We start from the raw sequence: 8,730 nt of genomic DNA, 5'->3' as shown, positions 1-8,730 counted from the left end.
CCCCTTCGGCCGCCATAGCACAGTGGCATTTTGGGAATTGTAGTTTTTCCTTGCATATTCTCTGCGCGACCGACTGGGAAGGGAACTACGACGTCCAGGTAGCCTCCGCTGCCTAGGCTGTTTTCCTGTGTGTGGCCTAGCAGCGCCCAGGAGGCGGGCCTGAATCAAGACGGAACTAGTTCCTACAACATTTAATTTTAATAATGTTTTGGTTGCGGAGGGCCGGGACCTTGCAGAGAAGAGAGACTGTTCAAGGCTCAGCGGAGGCCGAGCTGAAGGTAGAGAACTGGAAGGCTAGGGCAAATGCTTTCCCTCCTCTCCCATGACGGCCCACGGTAAAGTGGGGCAGATGCTTTGGGAAACAATTGCTTAGTTCTTCAGAACATTAAATACAAGACTTAGTTACCATAGAACCACTTCTAGGTATACAGTCAAAAGAAACGCAGCCACACAACCACACAAAAACGCGTACATAAATGTTATCTCGTATCTCGCTGAATGTTGAAGACTCAGTACTCAAAAAGTGAAAACAGTGATGCCACACGCTTCATCCCAACACTCAGGAGGCAGAAGCAACCTGGTCCACAGAGCACATTCCAGGACAGTCAGGACGGTTATACAGAACGAACAAACATAAAAGAAAAGAGAAAGAAACAGGTACACTCTATTATATCAGTAAGCTTTGACTAAAATGTTAGGCGCCAGTCACCAAAGGCCGTATGTTGTTCGATCCAGCTTATAAGGAAGTATCCAGAATTGGCACAACTAAAAGGACTAGTCTGTTGTTGCCAAATGCTGGGGCTAAGGAATGTCAGGGAAGAAGAGGAATTTTGGTTTCTTGTTGCCTGAAAATGCTCTGAATTGATTTTGGTGACGGCTGCACCATCCTGTGAATAGGCCAAACAAAAACAAAAAACAACAACAAAAAAAAAACCTACTTAACATTTATTTGGGTCAAGTTATGAAGAGATCTCTAAAGTGTCTCTTGACTCAATAAGCCGGTTTGTTAACTGTTATTGTGAGCCACTCTTGGGCTGTGAGAACTGGCCAAAGATTGCGATTTTATCTATTACTTCTGGAAAGCCTTGAGCTCATTCTTTACAAACGCATTTACAGTACCCTTTCCGAAATTCAACTGAGGTGGTGTTGTGGGAATCAGTAGTAAATATACAGGATATATAGTTACATTTGTATTTAAGCTGTGTGTGTGTCCTCTTCTATCTTGATGCACATCGTTGACTCAGGGTCACAGGGCCAGCCACCTATCTCTGCTTCCTTGGCCCTTGCAGAGGGGGCGGGCGCAGCTTTTGACATGGATCCTGGGGAATCTGAACTCAGGAGCTCTTATTTTTGCAGCCATCTCTGCAGCACTCCTTTTTTTGAGATTAGAATTAATATTTTATTTTTTTAATATTTATTTATTTTATGTATATGAATACACTGTAGCTGTCGTCAGACACACCAGAAGAGGGCATCAGATCCCGTTACAGATGGTTGTGAGCCACCATGTGGTTGCTGGGATTTGAACTCAGGACCTCAGGAAGAGCAGTTGGTGCTCTTAACCGCTGAGCCATCTCTCCAGCCCTAGAATTAATATTTTAAACAGGCCGGTCTCACACTTGAGGCATTCCCCCTGCCTCTACCTCCCCAATGCTGTGTAATCAGTACATTCCATCATGTCTGGCATAATAAGCCATACTCTTTTGTTTTAGGATTTAAACATTTTATTTTATGTGTATGGATGGATGTTTTGCACGCACTTCTGTCTGTGCACCAAGTGCCCGCAGTACCCATGGAGGTCAGAAGAGGGTGCCAGATTTCTTGGAACTGGAGTTACTGATCCACTATGTGGGGCTTAGGAATTGAACCCAGGGTCTTCTGAAAGAGCAGCCAGTGCTCTTAACCAGTGTGACATCTCTCCAGTCCCCCATAAGATGTACTTTTATTATTTTTTTTAAAGATTATTTGATTTTTTTTAGTAAAAAGTGGGCAGTCTCTCACCTGGCAACTCTACACTAAGGTTAAAATGGGAAGGTTGAATGATCTTCATCGGAGCTGTCGGGTGACTTAGGAGAACTAAAGCAGATCCACCCCCCACCCCCAACCCCCCATGGTGGAGCCTCATATTCAGATCCTAAGATTAGAAACGGGTCTGGCAGGCTGGCCCTCCTGTGGTCAGACCCACCTAGGTCATTGCAGCTGGCATTCCTAGAGATGAAAGGGACACCTAGTGCTGTCCTTTCCAATGGTTAGGGAAGCAAAAGCCTGAGTGGGGAACAGAGAAATGGCTCAGTGGGTAAAGGTACTTTGTTGCCAAGCCTGAGCTTGATCCCTGGGACATACAAGATGGAAGGGTAGAACTGATGTCTGGGAATTATCCTCTGACATATTCTCTCTCTCTCTCTCTCTCTCTCCCTCCCCCTCCCCTTCTCCCTCTCCCTCTATCACTCACACACACCTTGTGTAGGGTGGTTTCCACCTCAAAGCATACCCTTCTGTTAAAGAAACTGATTTTGCCACAACCCCACTCAAAACAAACAAACAAACAAACCAAAACTCCCAAACCTAAAGTAAAACATTGAGTCTTCCATGTGGACATCGACATCAGTGGTCTAACTCAGTTGGTAGAGAGCCTCTCTAACGTGTGAAGCATTGAGTTTGTGCCCAAACCACATAAAAACCAAGTGCAGTGGTACAAAGTTAGAGGCTGCCCTGGAATACACTAGACCTACCTTTTAAAACAGAAGAAAGAACATAGAGAAAGAAGGACGCCAAACACAGGAGGACTGAGCCAGTCTCTGCCTTCCCGTGGTGTCTGTCCCTTTTGTGTGGATCACCCGCTCACCTCTGTGTGGGCTCGGGCGTTCATCACTCATGGAGTATTTACAACAAAGCTGGTGGTAAGGAACCCGGCTCATCCCCTCTAAGGCTGAAGGCACCTTAAGTTAGCCTTTATAATGACTGCTCCAGACCCCCAAAGGACCTCCACTTGTCCTAAACTTGCAGTCACTTTAGATTACGGGAACAGCAGAGCCTCGAAGGACAGATAAGCCCCAATTGTCGGCTGTTATCCCTGCACCCTGAAGGAGGGATAATCATCTTATGGAAACCCGTTTGCTCTCTCAAGCAATCTAGACTTCTCAGGGCAGCTTAAAGAACCAGAACTAAGACCCTTAGCTGCCAGGGTGGCAGTGAACTGGGGGGGGGGGGGGGTCACTGAATCCCATTATCTGCTCACCATGCCACGGTGTACATCGATAAAATCCCCTCTGCTTTTTACCAACACTAATCTGTTTAACTGGCATATATAATGGCTGAGCCGAGCCAGTGGGGGCTGCCAGGGTCTCTGCAAACTCCGGTTATTCTGACAGGGTCGATATGACTTTGATCCCCAATCCCCACTCTGAACGCTCTTTCTGAGTCCTCAGCTACCTTCGCTTATCCATCCCATCCGACCTTGAGATGACACAGGGCTGGCCAAGCGTGACTGTGTGTGAACTGCACTCAGGCCATTGCATCGACTGAGACCTCTCGAACCACAAGATGGACTCTCAAAACATACAGGGACATGCGTACTCCAGCTCAGGAGAGTGGTGATCTCCAGGAACGGAGGGACCTAAAAAGATGCAAAAGGCCTTCTACAGTTAGCTATATATTTCTTGCTCTCTCTCCCTTCCTCCCCTCCCTCCTCCTCTCTCCTTCCCTCTCCCTCCCCTTCTCTCTCCCTCTAGTTCTCTCTTCTGAGATGGTTTCATGGATCCTGTCTGTCCTGAATTTCACTGTGTATTGAGGATGATTTGGGGTTCCTGATCTTCCTATGTCTGTGTGCTGTGGTTACAAGCCTCGCTTATGCAGTGCTGGGGTCAAACCCAGAGGTCTGCGTTCCAGGAAAGCACGTTAAACTGTATGTCATGAGGCTGGCTGAGAACCTGGGACCTTCCTCTGCCGGGCGCTGAGATTATGTAGATTTTAAAGGAATGAAGCAAAACACTCTAAGTCGGGTAGGTCTACAGCATATGATGTATTTATGTTTCTTCACATTTGGAATTTTGTCCAGAATAAGAATTTCATACTCATTTTATTTTTTTTCGAGACAGGGTCTCTCTTCATAGCCCTAGCTATCCTTGAATTCACTATCTATGTAGACCAGGCTGGCCTCCAACTCACAGAGATCCACCTGCCTCTGCTTCTCGAGTGCTAGAATTAAAGGCATTTTTTTTTAAACTAAACTTTTCACTTGTTTAGACAGGGTTGGTACTGTGTCGTTTAGGCTAGCTGGGGTTTGTGACAATAATCTCGTCTCAGTCCAAACATGCTCACCTTTTAAAGGTGTAGGGCTGGAGGCAGAGCCCGGTGCTTCATCTGGGCAGGTCCTGGGTTCAATCCTTAGCACCAAAAGAAAAAAAAATAGCGTGGGAATACTTAAGCGTATAAAAAATTAAATGTTGGGCTGGATTGATGGCTCAGTGGTTAAGAGCACTGACTGCTCTTCCAGAGAGGTCCTGAGTTCGATTCCCAGCAACCACATGGTGGCTCACAAACATCTGTCATGGAATCCAATGCTGTCTTCTGGTGTGTCTGAAGACAGCTACAGTGTACTCATATACATAAAATAAATAAATCTTAAAAAAAATTAAATGTATAAAACAAATATGGGGTTGCCAGTATAGTTCAGTGGCAGGGTGCCCGCTCGGCATTTGAGAGGCCTTCTGCCTCCAGCACCACGAGAAAGAAAGAAAAAAAAAGAAAAGCAATGGGATCCTAAAAACTCGGCAAAGGGAAGAAGTCTTAGGACGAAGCATTCTGAAATCTCATGAAGCAACTGTGTGAACACTTGCTGAACCGTCCCCAAAAGGATAACAAAGACGTGAGAGAAAAGCCGAGGGATGGCTGGGCAGTTTGTGTCAAGGGAGAGGAAACTCAGCTGAGAAATTGCCTGCTCGGATCCTTCTGCTTCCAACTCCCAAATTCTGGGACGACAAACAAACGCCAAGTCCAGGTTAATCTGTTTCCTTCGGTCCTCTTTCTGAACACACACACACACACACAGTACTTTCTCCTGGATCCCCTCAGAGGCAGTGCTGGCGTGTGGTGCTTGGCGTGGCTGCAGCCGCAGAGACTTTTGTGGCGAGGCCACTATCTGGTGGAGAACATAGGACCACGGAAAATCTGAGAAAGGGGGGCTCCTTACAATGGTTTGTGAGGGTGGGGGTGGGGTGGAGGTGGGTGCCTTTAATTCTAGCACTTGGGAAGTGCATGCTGTTGTGTTTTATAAAAAAGAAAACGAAGGCAAGGAGAGGCCTGAATGGTGTGGGGGATGGGGGGTGCCTCTGTGGGCCCAGGCTGAGGCATTTCTTTCCCCTGAGGGACCAGCCACACCGGTATAGTTTAGGATAGGGTTTATTTTGGGCAGGGGGAATGGAGGTGAGGGAGGTGGGAGGGGGTGAGGGGCAGGGGGGCGTGGAGAAGAGGCTGGCCATGAGCACTTGGAGAGTAGGGGAATGGGGGAAGAAGGGACAGAGGGGGAAGCGGGTAAGAGAGCAAGAGATGAGTGAGGAGGGGGCAAGCAGCCCCTTTCATAGTGAGTCAGGCACACCTGGCTGTTACCAAGTAACTGTGGGGCGGAGCCTAGAAGAAATGCCAACACCTGCTGGAGAATCCGGAGTTCAAACTCAGCCTGAGGCTAGCCTGGGCTACATGAGACCTTGCCTCATAAGACTGTTCTCATTAAGTATATGACTGAAAAATTGACGTACCCTTTCCTAACTCTCATTAAAGGTGAACTTTTAATGTAAATTTGGTGTGAAAAAACATAATCTGGAAATAAACAATCTTTTTTAAAGGCCTACCAAAGTGTGAAGTGTGTGTGTGTGTGTGTGTGTGTGTGTGTGTGTTTATGTGTGTGTGTTGATAGTGTTTGCTTTACATGTACAAAACCTTGAGTTCAGTCCTCACAGCTCCAGCACTGTAGCCTGTGAGTGTGGTGGGGTAGGCCTGTAATCCCAGTATTCAGGAGGCAGACACAGAGATCAAGAATTCAAGGCCAGCTTTGGCTACCCACTGAATTTAGGGCCATACAAATCCTGCCTCAAAGAAAACAAACAAACAAACAAACAAACAAAAAGGAGGAAGATGGCCACGAGAGCCATTGTGTTAATGTCTGCAGTGTGTGAGTTTCTAGTTTTGTTTATTGAGACAGGATGCCTCACTATGTAGCCCAAGCTAGTGCTGAATTTGCTTCCTCAGTCTCCTGATGTGTGTCATGTGCCACCATACCTGGTTCTATAGTGAGTTTTCCTTGCGTTTTATTTTGTGTTGCTGAACATCGAACTCATGGCCCGGGGAGCAAGGCAAGTGTCCTGCCCAAGAGCCTTTCACTATTCTACCTTCTGAACCTTGTAACAGAGCATCATGAATGTTGACTCCCAGGGCCCACCCAGAAATGGCTGTTCATGAATTATCTCCCTCCAGCCTACCTTTAGAGAAGGGACAGATAGCCTGTTCCGAGTATTAAGATGTTAAAATGTAGCATGGTTTGCAGAATGCATTTGTACATTGTTCAAACCATGACAGAGAGGAGAAAGGAAAGGAGAAAAAAAAACCCTATTCAACAATTAAAAAAAAAAAAACTGATTGAAGAGAGGAAGGGGGTGGAATGAGATTAAGAGAGGAGGCGATGGAGCGAGATTTAACCGTATCAGAGGAGCCCTGCACGGGGAACAGTGTAGCATTCTGCATGGGGGAATGCAGCGCCTATTGAGACACAAATCTGGCACCAGAACAACAGGGCACTATCGCTGCGCTGATCTTCAAAGGTGTAGAGGAAAAGTGGGCGGGTCATGTGACATTCGTGAAATGCTTGAGGTGAACTCACTGCTGAAGTATTAGTCACATTCTGTGGTGTGTGTGGCCCAAGTCATTTGACAGTGAAGTATTCCCCTCCCTTGTTTTTTCCTAAATATTTAGCTTTTTTTCTTTTTCAACAATGTTTTAAAATATTCCATCTGAAAAGTCCGTTGGTGTTGTAAAGGCGTTTGGCAACATGCCTTGCCCCGTTTGGGCCTACTCAGAAAAATATGCCTACATTTACACAGCAAAGCACCTACTTAACTCTGCGTTGGTTAAGAAGTTCTGAGACAAGAGTCTGAAGGGCTATGTTCAGAGTCAGCAACCGATTTGGACTCTAGCTTTCGGAAGGAACAAAAGAAAGACAGGAAGAAAGAAGGAAGGAAAGGGAGAGAGGGAGGCTAACAAGAACAAGGAATAACATCACCCCCATGCTGCAATCTCCACACTCAAGAGGCTGAGGCAGAAGGTTTGCCACAAATTTGAGATCGGCTGGGCTACGTGTGAATTTAAGGCCCATTTGAGATTTGATAATACAGAAATCCTGTGTCAAAAGCTTGGCATAGTAGCCTGACAGTATAATCACTGTCCTTCGGAGGCAGGAGGATTGCCACAAAGATAAGGCCAGTCTTTCTACATAGCGAGTTCCAAGCCAGCCAAGGCTACAGTCAAGTGACCCACTCAAAAAACCAAATAGAGATGGCCCAGTGAGTGAGGAGCTCACTGAGCACGATGAGGACCTGAGCTCGGATCCCAGCACCTACATAAAGGCCAAGTACAGAGGGGTAGGTCTGGAACCCCAACACTGGTGTCTTAGGGTCTTCATTGCTGTGACGAAACAGCATGACCAAAGCTACTCTGGGAGGGAAGGGTTTATTGTGCTCACAGTTCCATACAACTGTTCATCATCAAAACCAGTAAGGACAAGAACTCAAGCAGGGCAGGAGGCAGAGACTGACGCAGAGGCCATGGAAGGGTGCTGCTCACTGGGCCACTAACCTAACCAAACGGGCAATATTCCTGGCCCAGTGAGAGACCCTGTATCAAAAACAGGGTAGTGATCAATTGGAAAAGACACAGGTGGCTCTTATTTGAAGAGCCAATAGGACACTTACTTAGGTAATAAGCATCTGTTCAACACGGTGTGCTCTGTAAGAGAAGGCTGGCCAGAACAGATACCTGCTTTGACTGTGTGTGGGGACGGGGGTGGGGGCGGGGCGTGGGTGTATTCTGTTTCATTGACTCAGACCTGAAGCTGTCTAAGCTTAGCGCAACCTGCGTTTACAGTTCACAGCTTTGCCTTAGGAGCCCACTGTTCCTAAGGAGTGAAAGGCTTGGTAAGCTTGGAGAGCTTTGCTGAATGGAAATCTGACAAGGGGCACATAACCAGGTTTTAGAGCCTTAAATACTATTACTTTATGGGTAGGGACACTTCGTCTGCATGTTTGTATGTGTAGCATGTGCATACTAATGCCTATGGAAGGCAGAAGAGTGCACTAGATCCCCTGGAACTGGAGTTACAGATGGTTGTGAATTACCATGTTGATGCTGGGTTCTGAACCTGGGTCCTCTGCAAGAACAGCAAGGACTCTTAACCTCTGAGTCATCTCTTTAACTTCCAGATCGCAGATCTTTAAAGAGCAAAGGGGTAGGGGTTCTGGCAATTCAGAACAAAGTGTGCTTTCTAATAGGTTATCTCTGTCTGATGAAATGAGGCAATTTAAGTCAAATTAATGTATATAAAGGCAGTTTTATTGGGTGCAGGTCTGTGGGGGACTGTCTGCAAAGTGAAAATACAGAGAGACAGGAGAGGGGGAGAGGAAACAGGACAGGGGAGAGGGGAGACAGGAGAGGGGGGAGAGGGAAGAGGAGGGAGGGGAGACA

General features: G+C 46.7%; 1 long non-coding RNA gene across 1 annotated transcript; it reads left to right on the top strand.

Annotated features, from left to right (window-relative positions):
• Positions 1-138: 138 nt before the first annotated feature.
• On the top strand, positions 139-2,602 carry LOC147995108 (uncharacterized). The gene is made up of 2 exons (XR_015687115.1): positions 139-278; positions 2,468-2,602. It is a non-coding gene; the product is annotated as an uncharacterized LOC147995108 (long non-coding RNA).
• Positions 2,603-8,730: the final 6,128 nt, after the last annotated feature.

This window comes from Rattus norvegicus, chromosome 4 (assembly GCF_021556685.1).
Source record: "Rattus norvegicus strain SHRSP/BbbUtx chromosome 4, alternate assembly SHRSP_T2T, whole genome shotgun sequence".
Lineage (NCBI taxonomy): Eukaryota > Metazoa > Chordata > Mammalia > Rodentia > Muridae > Rattus > Rattus norvegicus.
This window is presented reverse-complemented; position numbering and strand designations above follow the sequence as displayed.